At 34.5% G+C, this 19,997-nt stretch overlaps 1 long non-coding RNA gene across 2 annotated transcripts in view; it reads right to left on the bottom strand.

Annotated features, from left to right (window-relative positions):
* Positions 1-10,613: 10,613 nt before the first annotated feature.
* Positions 10,614-19,997, bottom strand: part of LOC125690797 (uncharacterized) — a 72,997-nt gene continuing 63,613 nt past the window's right edge. For both annotated transcript variants that reach the window (XR_007375802.1, XR_007375803.1), the window contains exons 2-3: positions 14,041-14,279; positions 10,614-12,981 (exon numbers count right to left, since the gene is read on the bottom strand). This is a non-coding gene — a long non-coding RNA (uncharacterized LOC125690797). The remainder of the gene's footprint in view (positions 12,982-14,040; positions 14,280-19,997) is intronic.

The following is a 19,997-nucleotide window of genomic DNA, read 5'->3' as shown; positions in this document are numbered from 1 at the left end:
TAGTTACTTTGAACAAATTCCATCCATCCAAGGAGACTGCATTACATCTTCTAAGCTATTTCTTTAAAAACAGGATAGCCATCTGCAGGTTCAGTACCTTCCAGAGGTGAAAACAGAAAATTAGAGACAAAGAAATATCTCCAAAGATGTAATTCAGTGCAGTAAGGAATATTTTAATTATGAAATATTTTGATATACTTTCAAATTTATTCAAACATCATGCCTCTATCAGTCATATACAATGTCTGCCCATCTTACTGGACCTTCCTTGGGAAATAAAAGCACTATGGCATAAGAGCAAATGTAACACAGGAGAACATTCAGAGACAGAAACTGTTTCTTTAGCTAGAAAACAATCAGCAATGAAACTGTATAAGAAATGTCACTAGTTACTGTTTGAGTCTTGAAGTCAGAAATCCCTCCAATCATTAAAAACATATAATCCACATGCATTCAGCTTAAATATTCCAGCAAAGAGTAGTGGCAGGAAGAAAGCTCCAAAACTCCTTTAATAAGCCAGAGATGTTACAGGGATTTGCAGTACAATAAATAAATAAATAAATAAATAAATAAATAGAGAGATAAATAAATAAATAAATAAATAGATACATAGATAGATATTAAATTTGAACTTGTTTTCATGATCAGAAGTTTAAAAGTGCAAAGGAAGAAATAAACAGGAAAAATTAAGTGCAGCAGAGCATGATACCATGACTTACTGTTCCAGCAATTGACTTCCAGTGAAAAATTTGACTGTTACTAGACCCCCATAAAAAAAAAAAAAAGACATATCCAGCAAAAAGCAAACAAACAAACAAAAAAGAACCCCACATACATATTTAATAACCATCAACACATTTTCACAATCTCAGTATACCAACTAAATCAATGACTGATTCTCCCTTCCCCAAGTTGGATGTACTCTGCAAGAATAAACAGTCTTGCTGCTTCGCTTCTGCTTTTATAGTGTGCACCAAGGAAACGCAGCTTATCTCTAGATCTAAGTATCCTGAGGTTCCCCAGAATCTGTGGCTTGGAGGTGTTGTGTCAGTGAGTTGCATGGAAAGTGCTTTTTAACCTCTTTCGTACGTTCAGTAGCCTTCGAAAGACAAAGATAACCATGAGAATAAAAAGGAATTTATCACATTCCAGATGACAATCACAAAAAGAACAATCTCAAAACCATCACATCTTTTAAGAGGATTAGAGACAGTAAACAAAATAAATATAAGGGACATGGGAACAGGGATACTCATGGTCTCTTTCTTGAAAAGAGAAAAAAAAAAAAAAAGCCGCACTATTTTTATGTCTTCTACTTATCTTCTAGTTTATGAGTCATGATTTTTGATCAAAAATGAGAATGATTATGTATCAAGCAGTGTGAAACAGTTGCTCACAGTACTAGTAGGTAAAGATTACATAAACACCCTCATTTTCAATTGTTTTTCTAGTCAACAGAATTTAGGGACATCTGTAGGTTGTTTTTAAATCCACTGTTGTACTCTTGAGCTGCATTTCCTAGTTCTTAATCTGATCGTACAATGTTTATTAGTATGGTATGCCATTAGCATGTAAGTCTATTATATATCCAGTATCAATATTACATGTATATTACTTTAGTATGTACAGTGTTCCTCTGTGTCATTTCTTTTAATCAGAGTATGTTATGGTTACACTCATTACCTCATCTCTATTATTGTCAAACTGTAAGAATTATTTAAATTTCTACTTCAGGGTTAGTACTTACACATTACTTGGTAGTTAAATGGATTACTTTAAAAAAAATCTCTAATGAAATTAAGAAACAGTAGAATGAATATTACCTCTGTTCACACAAGCAACTTCATTTGACATTGCTGGAATTTGTCAAAGAATATCTGAAGGTATTCCAGCATTTAAAGGTACTTAAGTGGGTGTCAATCTAATCATCCATCATCTTTCCTCCTATTACTCCAGGCATATTAAAATTTGTGAAAGTCATCCTACTGTTTCATCGAGGTTCAGACTATAAACTATAGTACCAACAATGTTACCTGGTTCTATGCTACCTGATTAACACAGCTACGTTGCTACGTTAAGATTCCTGACTACTTCCTGAAAACTGATCAGACATCTTAAGCATAACAAAGTATTTGAATTATCAATTAATCAGCGCTGCATACTTCTAGCATAGACACTGGATTCATCACACGATTTTAAAGGAAAAATTGGTTGCCTTTCTGACCAAGGCAGTCCTGGTATGGAACAACCAAACATAATTCCAGACAAGAGGTTTCAAAGAAGGAAGTGCAAGAACTACTACTACAGGTTGTACATACATAATGCTTCCAGAAGAAAAAAAAAAAATCCTTCCATTAACAAAATTAATTAGATCATATTTTATCTAAAATAACTGTTCAGATTTATCTCACTTTTTATCATGATATGTATTTTGCATCATGAAAGCCAGCTTTCCTCACCTCTGTAATTTCTTCTAAAGTCTCAAGACAATCTTGCTCCCTTTCATTATTTTTTTTTTTCTTTCTTGCCTTGATTGGTATTATCATTGTACACTAAACTACACATATTTTTCACACAGAGGGTGGTGATACACTGAAACAGGATGCCCAAGGAGGTTGTAGATGCCTCATCCTTGGAGGCATTCTAGGTCAGGCTGGATGTGGCTCTGGGCAGCCTGGTCAGCTGGTGGTTGGTGACCCTGCACATAGCAGGGGGGTTGAAACTGGATGATCATTCTGGTCCTTTTCAACCCAGGCCATTCTATGATTCTATGATTACTAATAAACAGGCAACAATCTGGAACAAAAGAAATCTGAAACATTCAACACAACAGAAGGATGTGATCAAGTTCATTCATTAAGCCTTGCCAAAAAGGGATATATACAGAGTCACTAGTCTTCTCGTTTTCCTGAAAATCCTAATGTCAAATGATGATCTTGAGAACCTGTGAGGCAGCTCATCTCAATCAGTCTTTAAGGGGAAAGAAATTGCAAACGCATAATCCCAATGTCCTGCTCAGCTGTATTTCCTGGTTGCACATAGCATATGGCCTGGTGTTTGAAAGTCATTTCTGGTGTATGGCACTCATTTCAGGCATCGAACACAATGTTTTAAAGAAAGGGTTTCAGGCCATTAGGTACCAACATTTTAAAGTTTTTTTTCTTGAGTTCATCCATTGCCATAATTTTTGTTTTTCCCTTCTACTACTCTAAACCAAAATAATCTCCATCCCATTTTCCTTCTCCTTTGTCAGAGAGTTATCATACTCACAGCATATAGATTCAATAAGAAAACACAATGCAAAATATCAGTAATTACCTTACCTTTCAGTGAATGTTGAAATTGAGCTTTCAGTACTTTTAACTTCATCAACAACACAACTAATTACTATTTACTTATTTTGGAAGTTTCAATTTTTTCTTTAAGAACACGTACAGGGCAACATTTTGACTGAATTACATTCAAAAAGCAGCACTGAGCACAGAAAATATTATCTTACACTAATGAAATCTTCCCCCTCTCCACCCCCCTTGCTCCTTCCTTTTGCTTAGCAGAATCAATCACTGATTTATTTTGATCACTTTCTTTACAAAACACATGCAGCTATTGACCCCAGACAGCTAAAAATCCATCTATTCATGAGAAACAATGCAAATTACCCTATAATTTAAAAGTCTTTAACAAGATCCAGAGAAAACACGCTTAATAACTAAGGTGGTGAATCACTAGAGGAATGGGTAACTGAATGGTTTCTAACCTTTCATTTAACATCAATGAAGCTAGATGCAACACTGAAACTTTAACAATTCCAACTAACATAATGAGGAACAAGGGTTGTCTCATGTTATATTCATGTTACTCTATCAAAAAAAATCATACATTAGGAAGGTATCTGCAAAGAGATACTACTCTCTCATTTTACGTTTCTTGAGTAGCCTGTAGGTAAAGAAACAATACCCATCTCACTACTACCTAAAATAAAGCATCCTTTTTCATATAATATTTTTTTAAATGCTTGTCTGTACGTGTAGCATACACTGAAAAGATTACAAAGTAAAAAAACAAACAAACAAACAAACAAACAAACAAAAAAAACATAAAATTCAATAGTTCATAAACCACAAATGGTTTAAAAAATAAGAGAAAATGTCTGGACATTTTTCTAAAATAAATATCTTAACTCTAGTTTCTATCAGCCATTTGCTGTTTCACATAATATTAAATACCTGGACCTAAAGCTCCTTTACAAGTATAATTTAAGGAATTTGTTACACTAAAGTTTTTACCAATAAAAAGAATAAGGTTTAGTTAGAAGTATATCAAATGTGTTAGATATCCCTTAAGTAGTCTGTCCTCCTTCCCTGCTGCTCTCCGTTCACCAAGCAGCGCTCATTCGATATACGCTATGCTTTATGAAAAATAGAATACATACCCTTGTTAACAAAGTAAGCAAGCAAATTTTCTTTTAATAAAGAATCTAATGTGTGATTTTTCAGCACCTCTTCTGATGCTGACAGTCTTTATGTTCCCTGCAAAACGAAATCATTTTGTAGATTTATTGCTCTTCTGAAGGGCCTTACACTCATGAAAATTAAAGGCAATTTCCACTTGTAGTAAAATTTCAAGGTAAGAGACAACATCCAAATCTTGGCAATGAGTTATGTACAGTTTCTTGCCCGTCTTTTTTTTTTTTTTGTAGATATTAATTCTGTGAAGTACTGTGCAGGATTTAACAAAAATGCTATTAAGATGACTTTCATGGCAAATTTAATGAGATTTTAATTTTTAAAATAACAACAAAACGCACCACCACAAAAAAAAAAAAGGTAACCTCAGTTAATTTAACAGCACACATTTTACAACTAATTGACAGTTACAGTTAAATCTTCGTATTTTTCACTGTACTGTCTTGCCTTGTTTGCTAGATATGCTTATTATCTCTGTACTGATGAATTTTGTCTTTCAAAGAATATAAAGAATAAATTGGATCTAGTCACAATATTATTTCTTCCAAGTTGTAGACCTGAAAATACGATATTCAGGTTTTTAAATTATTCCTTCTTGCATTCTGCTTTTCTTGCTCATTAAATTAAGCAATATCTCTTCAATCTGTCCGTTTCCTTGACTGGTGGGTAACAATAGAATCAAACACTCCGTACTTCCACCTGGATATTTTTTCACATCTTTCCCACTATAACCATGCAACTGAAAGAGGACTGAGTGAGACGCAATTAAAGATTTCAACATGTAACACCAAAGCAAAGATTGAAGAAAAACTGATGATATGGTTTTAAAAATGTATACTGAAGATTAATAGAGATTAGTACAACTTTATCTTCACTGTAACTTTATTGACTTCACTGAATTTACATCACAGACTCAGCTATGGGACTTATATTCATTGGGTTATTTTTTCATTTTTTTTAAGGATGTCATTATATTTTAGCCTACTGTGACTGTCAGCCTATGATGCTATGCTTAAGTAATCAAACAAGTGAAGCAACTTATCTTTTCAGAACTTTATGAAAATCTGTTTTGTCTTTTTCTGTTAAAAAAATAATACTGATAATGAGATTGCTGAAATCCAATACAATACTCCAAATAGAGATGAAAATGACCCATGTAAATGAAACATAACTACAAAACTTTCTGTTCTCTATTTCCACCTTCTCTTTAGGCAGAAAATTTAAGGAGGCTTTCAGCCAGTGAAAACACAGGATTTTTATAAAGCCTCCAATAACAAAGGAAAAGAAATAACTATTCTATCACTTCTGGAAGTGAACATGATGGAAAGGGTCATAAGACGTGACTGCAAGACCAGTCTCCATTGTGTGAATGACCATACATGCACCCTGAACAGTGCTGTTTCAAAGCCACTTGAACAGATAAACAATGATAATAATGTTCAAGAAATACAAGAATTGAAATTGTCTCTACTTTTCTTCTCCTCTTCTACTACAAAGAACGTCTTGATTTCAAAACCAAAGAAATTTTCTAAACATGCCATGATAAATAATAATAATAAAATGTAGGACATGCTGTCTATTTAGGTGCTGGATCTGCCCAAATTGTAATTTTGTTCTTTGCACTAGTTTGCAGAGAAGACTTTCCATATATAAATATATCCAAAATGAAATTACATTACAAGAATCTCAAGCTCATTTGAATTCAGAACCACATCCTAACACTTCAAGCCCACAGATGTTTAGCTTTGAAATGAAGCCATTTGCCCATACAGTGTGATCAGTTTACATATGCTGTTATAGTTTAGTCATTGTTCGAGCTGATGTCTAACATAAATGTTTTCTTTTAACTTCTAACAATTCACTTCAATATTTATATGATAATACTTCCTTGACAGTTCACGATTCTCATGCAATCCTTCCCTTCCCTTTCCTTCCCTTTCCTTTCATGGTACTTTGAGAAGCATTAACATCACTTGTATTTTTCTCTTTTTATGTGAAGATTGAATATCCAACTGTTACTTTAATTAAGTCTGCCACAGGCAAGGATCTGGCTTTACGTACCTGCAGAGAGAACTTTCATGGTGTTTTAATAACTAGCTATAGATTGAGTAAAGTGACTCAAGAGCTAATGCTAGCAAAAGCTTGTCTCAAATGAGTGGCAGAGCTGTCAGTTTCCAATTAGGAGACTTGTTTGTCTCTCTTGACAGTGAACCATCACAAATTACATGCTTTAGCACTGTTGGTTAAGCTTTTGCCACCTGACAGATGGAAGTAAATCAGCTGACTTATGTTAATCTTTTCCAGGAAGTAGAGAATTATATAAATCCCGTCATAGTTCTGCATCTGTGAGGACAGTGTTAGACAATACCACAACAGTAACCCATCATTTGCACACAAGGTGTCATATAAAGTGTATTTGATGGGGTGGAAAGAGTGGCATGGAACATGGAACATTGGGATCATGAAATACATCAACCCTTTCTGCAATGCTCTCCCAGCTGCTGAGAAGGCTTTTGATTGATCGTGTCTTGCACATTTTATATCTTCATAAAATTTAATACAAATTTAAACACAATCCAATTGTTAGTATATATATAGAAGAAATGCATCCAGGTCCTTTGAAAAGATGTTGGCCAACATATACCTAGCAAAAGAATCAGTAATTTTTTTTTTTTAAATATTCACCTGCTAAAATTTAGGGAATAAATTTGGCACTATAAAACAAACAAACAAACAAACAAAACAACAACAACAAAAAAAAAAACTGGGATGAATTCTATGTGGAAAAACAATGGAAAATAATTTTCTTTATTGAAAAATGCAAAGAAATATTTGAAATATAGTAAAGCATCTACTAAGGGTTTTCATATGAAGCTTTAAGAAGTCAAGCTTATGGCATGAACCTTGCACTACTCTCTGGTAAGATGTGCAAATAGAAGGGCAAAGTGGATTTCAATGCATGAGGAAATATGTTCCTTGTTTGCTTTTTGCAATTTTTCCTTTCTAACACAAGCATATAATAATTTGGAGAACAGTCTGCATTTCTACAGCATCTTTTTCATCTTCCAGTTACTGCATTGTCCACATGAATAAAACTGCTGTGAATGCAGTAAGTTATTTGATGGATAGGGATTTTAACACTTCCTTGCTTCAACATTCTCACTACAAAATTCCATGCAGTATCATACTGTATAACCTAAAAGAACAAATAATAGGACCATTATTAAATTTTTTGTAGTTTCCAGAATAAATCAAAATTCAAACTTCAACAGTCCATAGAAGTGCACAGATAGTTTGGTAGGGAAATTTGCTTCAGGCTAGAAAATAACCTCTTTTTAGAAATGAAGAAATGCTTCAGAGGCATATTTTTACTGTAAAAATAGCAAAATAGTTCTATAATTATAGAACACAGAACACATGTTGCCACTTAAATTTCAGGCAAGCAAGCAGGCGCTTCTTTACCACTGTTCATTAACTTGACCTCTCTATGCCCATGAAGGACAATACAGACTCAAACTGCACATTCCATCCTAGCATCACCTTCTCACCCACCACACATACATTTACTTCCTTTGTTTTCCCTATGCTATCATAAACAGAGCTCCACCATCACTGAGATTGCAGGATAGATACACTGGGTCTGGATTAAGATTACATGGATGTTAACACATTCAACCCCATGTCCTGAAAATTTCTAATGCATTTTAATACCCTTTCTTATCTGGCTTGCTTTGGAGGAGACCCTTTTCTGTGCTACATGGATCTCAGTGATTTTCCATAGGCTTCAGAAATACTTGAGCATATAGGTAGCATTATCAGGAGTGTAAATTAAATAAATGGCATTAATGCATTTTGAGTTGGATATGAGATTATACTAGGAATTCTTAGGCTTTTCCCACACCATACTTGCATATTTTTCCAATAACATTTGCAATCATCTTGTAAAAGTCTGCATTTTACCCTGACTCACAAGTCTAACTTGTTTGTTTTAATTCTTATAGGTGGTGATTTTGTATTGTGTGATTTCAGAGACATGCTGAGTTAATCACCATTCATGATTGCCAACAGCCAGCACACATTTCCCTGAAATGGGAAGGGGGAACTCTGCAGCTCTGTTAGACCGAATGAACAGGCCACAGGAAATCAGTGTGTTAAGTATCACTTCCCAGACAATTAACTCTGCTTTCACATTATACTGATGATTTTGTTATGTGCAGAATGTTGTGACTTTCAACATAAAATATAAAATATTATTTTACAGTATTGTTTATATAGAAAGATGTATATAAAAAGTTATTCATTGTGTTGTGGTTATTTTTTCCCCCAGGCATGCAACATACATAAGCATAAAAAAAAAAATCTCGTATTCAGAGATACCAGAGTTAAAATGTTAACAATAATGTTTCAAAATAAGCTTTTTAATGACCTTGATTGTTTTCTATCTATCCAATAGCTTACTGCTACTGTAAGCATACACAATGTACTGTATTTAATTAACACAGACATGCAATTATGTGTGTCACTATTATTTCAGTACTGGACTCCTAAATGGACAAAGTTGGTCCCCTGATATTATATAAAAACTTCTTCAAACTTTAAGGAGTCCTTTGAAATTTCTTTATTTGAAATTGAAAAGTTTTCATTGGTAATTGGTGATATCTTATACTATCTTTCTATCCATGTCTCAAAAGTCTTGTCTTCACTGCCATATTTTGCAAACAAATTGTGTTGAATCTCATTAGATTCACAGGGGCCCACTTTTCAAGCTGTCCAGGTCCCTTTGAATGACATCTCTTCCTCATATAATCAGTGAATTACAGAATTACACTGAAAGCGTACTGAAAGGTAGGAAGTCAAATTTGCTTTGTTCTTGTTTTTTTTCCCTCCCCCCTCTCATCTTAATTCCCCTTCCAAAAAACAAAATTTGAAAGAAAGCAAACGGAAGGACAGCAGACCAAACCAAACATATCTGGGTATTAAAGAATAGCAGCTTTCCTTCAGTACATTTCTTTTAGATATTAAATAAAGAACATTCATATATCATGAGATAGCTATTAAACACAGTCCAGGCAGACATTCATGACATCAATGAATGAGAAGAAGATGAAGAAACACCTATGGCATATTAAACTGCCAACTAGATAAGAATTATTATGTCTGAATAAACAATCACTTAACAAGAAACAAGGAAGGTCACAGAAGAGCAGTACTGCTTCGATTGCATACACAAAATCAGAAGTGACTGCATCTAAAAGACATTCTCATCACAAAGAAAAGAATGCCAAAAATAGAGAAAACTGATTTTACTTTATAGTAGGATATAGCTGAATGTAAGAGCATATGATAATTTTCCATCAGTACATTAATTATCAATATATCAATATATTAAACAATGTATAGTTTTGTCAATAAAATAATGGAAAAGCATGGCAGAAAGAAAGCTCATTTAATTACCATCCTTCCTCATCAAGACCTAGATAAATGCCATTTTTAAAGGAATATTTCTATGACTACTAAGAATTCCGAGAACAGGATCTCTATTATCTCAGCAACTAATTCTAAATATTCTCTTCTTTAATTCTTTTTTTGTTTTTTGTTTGTTTATTTGGTGTGTTTTTATTTTTTGAGGGGTGTAGTAGGCAATTGCAAGGCGACTGTTGCAATGCAACAAAGGGGGGACATTTTCTAACATTTAATTTAATAGGACACACATAGTGTGACGTTTGTGAAGGAATTACTGCATTTCTCTTATTGACAAATGTATTCTCTATCCTATATGAAGCAAATATTGGCCTGATGTATTAGTCTGCTATCCATCTTGTAACCCTGTGAAAGTCTTCCACCTATTTTCAAAAAAAATATTGTTAATTATGGAATTGACAAATTAGAGAGGACATCTTAAAAATAAAAAAAAGGATGAGTTATTTTGAATTTTAACACAGCCTTCAAATATCTGACAGTACTAGCCATCTTTTTGTTGTTTTTTATTTAGTAAACATCCCATCTATTCCATCATTCACTTTCCTTATAAAATTATTTGATATTATTGAGCTAAAGGCAGATTTCCTTCAGATTTTCACTTGATATACTTTCATAATTCTGAATAATGTACGACAAGTCATTTAGAAACTAAAAAATATGCACAGGTATACAATAGTAAACATTTTGGGGAAAAACAAACAAACAAAAAATACAGTCGAAACCAGTAGACTTATATTTCTTTTGTGAAATGTTAGAAGACCAGAAAGAGTTTTAAACAATGTCTTAGGGCCCCATTCATATCTATTCTATATGAATTTACTCTTCAGATAATCCAGTTGTATGTATACAAAACAAAAGTTCAAGTGTTGTGAAATTCTTTGACTTAGCCTCTAATTTACTGGTTTGCTGAAATCTATGGACATCTCTAAATTTACTTTCTTCCATTCACAGTCTTTACCATTTTAGGACTTGGACTCACACAGCTACTGTTAGGATGAAAGTTCTTCTTTAAGTGAAATATGTTTTAATAAAGCGGAATAAACTTCATGCCCATTATCCACTGCAAACTTTGTGGATTATACAGGAGTTCTGTTACTTTGTGGATTATAGAGGAGTTCTGCCTTCATTAAAGGTCTACTCTTTTGAGCCATGTAATTAGCCATAGTAATAGAAACTATAGTACAGACTATTGTGATATGTTGTACTTCAGAATCAATTCTTTCTTGTAGGATTTGGAAACTGTAATCTAAAACTTGTACAACACAGCAAAATTAAGAAAAGCATATTCTTAATATAGAGTCTAAAGAGCAGAGTATAACTTTGGTGAGGTGGAACGTAATTTACTAAATAGTGGATTACATTTTACATTTAAAATTAATTATCTTTTTAGGCAACTGAAGAACAGCAGGTTTTGGGGTTTTTTTAATTTATTTCCATTTTTTCTCTCAAACCCAGTTTACTCATTTAGTTCATCTTGCCAAATTTGTACAATAATTCTATTGACTAGTTTATCAACCCTGACAATCATCACAGTTTGATTAAGCAACCACTCTGAACTCATCCTGCCATTGTATCCTAAACTTTTCTTGTCCTGGAAACCATAGTAGAAATAGAGAGACCAACAGATAGAGCTTAGATGTTATGCCCTGTAAATAAGGCATGCATCCCTGAGGCAAGAGAATGCAACTTACTATATAAAAAGGTTAACTATTTAAAGGAAACAAAAAGAAGTTCCAAAAATACATATCTTGAAACTTGCAATAATTCTATAAGTAGAACCCTTTTATGCTTCTGTATATTATAGTTTGAGAGCAACATTGATGAAAGTCTTTCAATTTGATATGCAAAACAGACACTTTGAATATTATGTAAGGCTCACTTAAGAAAAGAAAATGTTTTATAATTAGGATAAATACGTAAGCAAAGTGATCGTTGACATTAAGATTTCTCTATAAATTGTGAGAGTGTTTCCTTTTGCAGGAGCACAACATATTCCTTGATGTCAACTTAATTTAATTGGATGCTCTTTAATACTACAGAGAAACTGAAGTGTTCTTAAAATCATAAGCTGTATCATAAAAATATAACTAATATATTTGGAAAGTTGATTTTAAAAAATATACTTTTGTTAAAAGAAGAGAAAAAAAATCTTTCAGAGTTGCTTCCCCAGCTTAATAAAATAATATGAAGTACAGGTAGACAGTGGCAATTCAGAATTTAAATAAGCGACTCAGAGTAAAACAGTAAAACCTTTATGACTTTTAAAAAGTATTTCTAATGAAAAATACTGTAATTTGGAAGGAAAAAAAACTCATAATAAAGCATAAACAATAAAAATCTCTCAACTGAATTAATAACTGAAGTTAGTCACTACTATATTGAATAGTGTGTGTGTAACTCACTCAACTCACTATGAAATGGAAATGATGACAACCTTTACTCAAGGCTTCCCTCTGGAATTTAAAATACTAAATGGCAAAAAAATGCATTTTTAGTGCAAAGCACAACTGTCTCTCACAAATGAAAATGTTCAGATGTCATTAAGCTGGATCAATTAAATACGGTTAAGTATGGTTGAAATGCAAGATCCGTACACTCCTAATGGAAGCCATCACTCACAGAATCATTCAAATTCTAGATGATCATATTGCATAATGCATATCTCAATATGCAAATTTACCAGATATTCGAAAGTGGGTCCAGGGAGTTCTTTTCACGATCCAGTGGTGTTAATCCTGCATAGGAAAGCACAGAGCTCTGCTCAGACTGAAGCTCCCCACCAGCCCAAATGCAAGCAGGAGGTCAGGACTACATTCCTTTCCCAGAGGGATGCAGGTGAGATGGCTGGAATAAGGATGAAGAGGAAATTGCCCCTTCAAATCAACAGTACTCAACAAGGAACATGCACACACTTGCATTATGTTCTTAAAATATGAAGAACAATCTTTCAGGTTCCTTTCAATGATGTATTTCTGGTTTCCTTTTCAATAAAATCAATGAGCACCAAGCTTTTCACGTGTTTCTTATACTTGACCTTTGAATAAAAAGAACAAAAAAACATTAAATTGGTATAAAGGAATAGTGCCAATCTGATTATTGTTATTTTTGCACTATCTATATTTTTGTTCACAGAAGCATTAATTCCTTTCTTATAGAATGGTGTTGTCCTCCAAAATTATGAGGGAGCATATATTTAAAATATGTCCTAAAAAGAAATAGCATAATATTTGAGGGATCCTAACATTCAAGTTTCAAGAGAGTCAGATTATTTAACTTTTTAACAGACTTATTTAAGAAAGCATTCTAAATTACACAAGTAGTAACCTATGACACAGTTGGATAAGCAAACAAATTTCAGAAGTAAGGTGAACTTATCCGAAAACAATCTGTATGAAAAATGTGGATCCTTGTAACACAAGAGGTTTGGAATGACTTCAAACAGAAAATCATTGTAAGGCAGAAATGAGACTGTCATAAGAAGTACACAGAAAGCATTCAATATCCAAAATAACCCTCTCCAACACCATATGCACTGGATTATGGAAAGGAGGGGAGGGGAACAGGATTATGCAGGAGGGGTGACTGCACAAGACAAATAAACTGATCTACAAGTTGTGAAACTATCCCAATGTTCAACTTTAAAATTTCATCATATTTATCTTCCAATAAGCCTGCCTCAGTTAGAATCTAAAATGTATTCTCAGTTCTCAGTTAACAATTGAATTTCTCAGATACCTGTAGTGCATCTTCATGTTTAGATGCATGCACATCTAAGTGAATGATGTAGCTGTTGCCTTTCCTTTGGTCTTCAAAAATGAGAGGGAGAGCATCACAAGGTACTTCTGTCTTCTCAAAGACAACATGTGAGGATACAACCAGAAAAACATATGGACGTGTTTGCAACTGGCTGTTCATAAAAACGAGTTGGGTTCTTCTTTAAGGAAAGTATGTGAAAATACTTGCGCTTTTCCATGGGGAAAATCTGCATAGATTTGTCACTATTTTGACATTAAACAGTTTCGCAAACTAAAAATTTTTGTATCTTTCAAAGCATTCAGTTGTGAACTACAGTAGATTAATCTAAGGTACTTACATAATTTGTTTGGAGTTGTGTAAATTACAGGCTTCAAGAAACTCATATTTCTTCCAAAGATTTTGTCAGATGCACTAGTGGAGAGCTTCTTGTTCTTATATAAGATTTTCTTGAGTACATAGTATAATGCTCAAGTGTCTTCCTATGGCTATTCTCTGAAGCAAATAATATTTTTATATTTTCATTCCAGTAAATAACGTGGATCTGTGTAAGCAAACTTGGTCTATCTGCTTTTATCTCTAAAAAAAAAAAAAAGATACAGCAAAACATCAAATATTTTGCATTGTCTCAATTTCCTTTTTTTCATTTTTTAACATTTTCACATCAGGAAGCCTCAGTCAGCTCAGAATATAGAGGACTGCTGTAGAAAATTAATATCCTTGTGTCACTCATGCTGTTTAGACAAAATCAAAGTTGCAAAGCTTGAACATGTGTATACAGTTTATTCCTACATATATCTATACTTATGCATAGGTAGCATTTTACAGTAAGCATTAAGTTCTGGTGAGTTTCATGAACCTGAATCATGCAATTTGCCATGGGTGGCAGGAGGGGTGTTAGGCTTTTAGATATAGTAGTGCTCAACAAATAAATAAATAAACAGAATTTTAAAATGCTCCGTCCTTTATGAAAACACATAATAATTTAATAAATCACTTCTGTTGGTTCCTGAAATTACAGTAAGTACACTGTGGAGGAACTTCTCTTGAAATCTTTCTGAAGGGCTGAAGCCTGTATTTGAAATCATTGTTTAGAATTCATTTTTCTTCAAGACTACCTGTAAGTAAAATTGATTGTATTCTAGTTCATGAAAAAAGATGACTGAATGTATGGAAAGGTTTGGAAATAGAAAAATGTCCTGATAGCAGCCAGCAGTAAAAATTTGTTGCATGATAGTCCACAAAGAAAGACTGTGAAAGACTTACCCTCTGGTGTAACAACCAGCCTGTTGAAGACGAATTAAATTCTTTGCTATGAAAGTAGTGAGGTGCTGGAACAGACTGCCCGGAGAGGTTGTGGATGACCCATCCCTAGAGGTGTTCAAGGCCAGATTGGATGGGGCTCTGGGAAGCCCTATCTAATATTAAATGGGGAGGTTGGTGGCCTTGTATGTGGCAGGAGGGTTGGAGGTTTATGATCCTTGAGATCCCTTCCAACCTTGGCCCGTCTTTGATTCTGCATATGGACAAAACATTATTTCAAAGAGAATGCGTGGAAGCTGTCTGAAACTCCATGTAGTGTTCTGCTTACTTTTAGTACGTATGGATAAATATTGTTCAAACATAAAATTCAAAGTAGAAATGCCCCCCCCAAACAGTGCATTCTCCTCTCTCCCTTCCCTTCTCCCTATATCCACTTCTTGCCTTTTAAAATATTCTGTTTTTCACACAATACCATTACTGCCTTATAGCTTGGGATTCTGGGAGCAGAGAGAGGTGTTTATTGATTCTGTTTTAGCAAGTGGAATATTTGTATGGAAGATGGAACCAAGTGTTTCACAAGACCATTTCAATGTTCCCATGAGCCTGCTACCATATGAATGGAAAATGTCAGAAGTTCATTTATTAGAACAAAGAACCAAGAATGCCAAAGATGACCTGATCTTTCCTTTTCTGCTATCGCTTCTATCCTCATTTTGTTACCAAACATTCCTCTGACAGCTATCAGCACAGATAGCAGTAGTATTAGAACATTTTAATGCTTGAATAAGCCTACACCCTATAATGTACACATGCTATGAGAATTAACTATCCAGTCTCTAAAAATATAAATTTTATTGATGAATTATTTTGCTCACAAATTCTCTTTCAAATAGCAATCTTTTACAGTGACAAAAGATTGTTTTTAACAGGAACAAATATCTATTAAATCTATACTGCCACAGTGAAACAAAATAGCTTTAAGTTTCATCTCAAATGAAAATAGGCCATACAAATCAACAATTCAGAACCCTTTGCAAACTAAAATACACCCTCCTTTGGCACATTTAATAGCTGAAATTTCTTCACAAGCAAAAACTCCAAGTTGTTGTGCAAACTTGGAAATCCCTTCTATGCAAAATATAGGAATAATTAGAAGGAATACACTGGAACACACTGCCCAGAGATGCTGCAGACTCTCCTTTTCTCGAGATACTCAAAACTTACCTAAACACAGTCCTGTGCTACATGCTCTAAGTGAATCTATTTGAATAGGGATTAGACCAGGTGATCTCCAGAGGTCTTTTTCACCTACAGACAGTCTGTATGTGTGATTCTTGTGAGAGGAGTAACGATCCTACAGGAAAACATACTTATTAGTTATATTAAATAAATATACTTATTTTATACTATGTATTTAATACTTAATCATTTTACAAGAGTATAAGAGAAAATTTGAACTTTTTTTTCAGAATTAAATTTCAAAAAAGTTTGAGAAGGTAATGAACAAATATTTCAAAAAGTAACAATTTTTATTTATTTTTTTAATGAGAGCTGATAAGAGTAATGTTTATATCTGTTTTCTCATAATTTCCTCAAAATAACTAAGGCAAGATGATTGTGGAAATTTTTTTGTGATGCACTGAATATACTGAACTTTTTGTTGCTGTTGTTTTAGCTCCTTTTACCTTGGGGGTGATACTTTGACTCAGCTTGCAACATGAATTGTTCTCAATGGAAAGCAGTCTGCTTTTGTAATACCAGTGTAAGAAGAAATGAAGCAGTCTGTGCTTCAAGCAGCTTCTGCCATCTTTGATATCTCTTACTGCAATGTCACCACCTTGTATTGTGTTACACACTTCTAGAGGATGGTGTGAATAACATGTCAAAATGTTGAAAAAATTTCCTCTTTATGAGTAACAAGAGCTGGGCTCTTGAAAACCACTATTTTTTTCATCAGTACTTATTTCCAGTTTCAAATTTCTCTGGGAGCTACACTGAACTTCATAGCCAAGCTGGTTAGCACACTTTCCTGACTATGAGCAGAAAAAAACCTGCCTAACAGATTTTCAATCAAACTAATGTATGCACTATTTCCAACTTCTTCTAAGCAAGCAATATCTAAGAGTCTGGTCTTTTACTGTAAGTTTATATTAAAACAGGCAGCTTGGAACCTTTTTTTGAGACTTAGAATAGGCAAAATATAAATTTATGGATTAAATATTTATTGCAGCATTGCTCAGAATGGGAATACAGGCTTGGAAAGTGGCCTGCAGTATTTCAGATTATGGGCTGATTTCAGTTTCATAGGAGTATTATCTAGAAAACTGACCAGCTGTGTCCTCATGGCTTCTATGCTGGCTGTTGACAGAAGCCAAACCTTCATTAAAACAAAAGTAATCGCAGCAATTGATGAGCTGTTGCCCTGGCAAAACACACTGCTCCTAAGCTGCACAGCTAAAAACTTGGGCCCACTTCCTGTGAGGCCACCTGGCAGTTCTGCCAGAAGCCTGGGTGCCCTTTCCCTCTCTAAGTCAACTTTCCCAGTGCTGCAGCTGCTCAAGTTTAGGGCTACTACATCAGCTCCAGAGCTGACAGCTGGAAACACTGGGTCCAGGCAGTGCAGAAAGCATCGGGGGCGGAATCACAGAATGTCCAGGCTTGGAAGGGACCTCAAGGATCATGAATGTCCAATCCCCCTGCCACATGCAGGGCCACCAACCTCCCCATTTAATATTAGACCTAGGGCCTGCCTTAGGCTCCATCCAATCTGGCTTTGAACACCTCTAGGGATGGGTCATCCACAACTTTCCTGGGCAGCCTATTCCTAGGAAGCCTGCAACACTCTGGAAAATGCCAGGTCCTGAGGGAGAAAAATGTTCTGAATCTAGTGTTCTGTGGCTCAGTACAGATCCCTATGGCAATAACACAGACAATGCGTCCTACAAGTAACACTGGGTAGTAAGACATCCTATACTTTCTGTACTAAAATGAGAAATCTATTTCAGTTAGAGTATTCTAAGAGAAATGCTAACAGTTGACTTAAAGCCTCCAAATTACAGAAAGCTAACTGCACACCTCAATGAACTCTTGAACAGCACCACATCTCCTAACAAATAAATGCTTGTTTGCTTTATTGCACATGGTTCACTTCTTAAGCAGCATGTGATGCTTCTTTCAAATGGAACAATAATGCTGCTTTCTACTCCCAGCCACTTCAAGCATTTGAAGTGAGGCACTTATAAACAACTATATTCTCAAATGATGAACCCAAGGAAGCTTCAGTATCATTCCACACCGATAAAGCTGAAATTATATTGATACTATAACTAATTGCAGATTTTATGCTGGCACACCATTCCTCTTTCTCTAAGATGTGTAACATCGTGACTGTCATTAATATAAATTTCTAAAGAATAAAGTTACCAGTTTTCATTTGTGAAGTTATTTAATAACTCTGCTTATGTCCTGATACCCACATTTTGACATCAGACTTTAAGCATTTAGAGTATCCTCTCCAAGCCCATAGAGAAATAGGAACAGAAGGCTATGAAAATGAGGCAGAATGAGGCTTGAATCTGACTGTTCTCTATTCATTTCTAAACTCCAGCTAAGGAATTGCATTGTGAGATTTCTGCCCATGGCCAGACCTTCCACAGTCTGGTCATAGATTTTTAATAAGAAGACAGCTAAAAAATCATAGGGAGAAGGTTACTTAAAACAGCAAGCATAAATCCCATGCGTAAGGAAAAATATCTACCTGAAAAAATATATATGTTTCTATACATTGCTTTTTTGGGGTTGAAAGTTTGCTTAAAAAGGATAGAACAGTGAAACCAAATGTCCCTGTTTATAAATACAAAAACAAGTGAAAATTACACACACACACACACAAAAAAAAAAAAAAAAAAAAAAGCCAAACATCAACATTCATGCATGTTAGGAAAAATTTCTTCTCAGAAAGAGTGGTGAGGCACTGGCACAAGCTGCCCAGAGAACTAAAGGAGTCACCATTCCAGGAGGTGTTCAGGTGTTTCTCCTGGTAGATGAGGCACAAAGTGACATGGCTATTGGGCACGGTGGTGATAATCCAATGGTTGGACTAGATGATCTTAGTGGTCTTTTCCAACCTTAATGATTCTATGGTTATTTGATTCTCATTGTACACAATTAAATACCAGTTTTATCATGAATGTAGAATGATATTGCAGATAGCCTAGATTCATCACTTTGGAATGTAACTGAATTGAATGGAAACTGAATACATGACACAGTTCCACTGAGGATATACATACCAATTGCTGATTGCATACTGCTCTGCCAAGACAAGATCTCTGGCTCAGTGCTAGTAAATTCAGGAATGGTCACTGAACATGAGGTGTTTTTCCACAAATGTTACAGCAATATCTTGCTAAGAAACTGTCCAACACTTCCCTTATACCTGAACTCTAGTCACGACAAACTTGGACAGAATAACAGCACCTACTTCTGAGAACTTGGCGTCTGAATAAGTGAAGTTAACTGGCTGAAGGAAAGAAAGGTAAAGAGGTTTGCACAAATTCCCACAGTATTCAATTCTAGAACCGAAGTAAGATCTACAGCATTCCAAATGCTGACTGCAGAGCTCTGTTGTTCTACCTGTAAAAGACTTCTAATCTCTGGCAGGTTTTACATCAAGCCCTAAGGATAATAGAATGTGGCTGATGACTGTGATTAGTTTTTATTGTTTCTTGTGTACTAACAGCATGCTCGGAGCAAAACACAAAATAAAGCCTGCTGTAAAGAAAGGGGAGAAAAATCTAAACATGGCAGATAAAGAAATGATAACACTTACAGATATCTCATGCTGGCTTAGAATCCATGCAGTTACAAAAATAATAAAGTTAAATAATAAAGTTGCCTGTAGGCAATCTAAAAGCAATTTAATTATTTTTGAATTATCCATCTTGGATGAAAAATCATTCCCAGCTGGCACCAAGAGAATTAAACATTTTTTTTGACCATAGCATGAACTATATTTTTAAGAACTTTTAAGTA

Source organism: Lagopus muta, chromosome 3 (assembly GCF_023343835.1).
Source record: "Lagopus muta isolate bLagMut1 chromosome 3, bLagMut1 primary, whole genome shotgun sequence".
In the NCBI taxonomy this organism is placed as follows: Eukaryota; Metazoa; Chordata; class Aves; order Galliformes; family Phasianidae; genus Lagopus; species Lagopus muta.
The sequence above is the reverse complement of the archived record's forward strand: the minus strand, read 5'-3'. Positions and strand labels throughout refer to the sequence as shown.